Source organism: Austrofundulus limnaeus, unplaced genomic scaffold (assembly GCF_001266775.1).
Source record: "Austrofundulus limnaeus strain Quisiro unplaced genomic scaffold, Austrofundulus_limnaeus-1.0 Scaffold243, whole genome shotgun sequence".
Taxonomy (NCBI): Eukaryota; Metazoa; Chordata; class Actinopteri; order Cyprinodontiformes; family Rivulidae; genus Austrofundulus; species Austrofundulus limnaeus.
The window spans coordinates 650,576-650,870 of record NW_013952645.1 but is presented as its reverse complement, the minus strand read 5'-3'; positions in this window follow the sequence as shown (position 1 = coordinate 650,870).

Sequence of the window (295 nt, the reverse complement as noted above, 5' to 3'; positions counted from 1 at the left end):
ACAAGCTAAAACCTGCAGAACACAAGCTAAAACCTGCAGAACACAAGCTAAAACAAGCAGAACACAAGCTAAAACAAGCAGAACACAAGCTAAAACAAGCAGAACACAAGCCAAAACAAGCAGGACATAAGCCAAAACAAGCAGGACATAAGCCAAAACAAGCAGGACATAAGCCAAAACAAGCAGAACACAAGCTAAAACAAGCAGGACATAAGCAAAAACAAGCAGGACATAAGCCAAAACAAGCAGGACACAAGCTAAAACCAGCAGAACACAAGCCAAAACAAGCAGGACA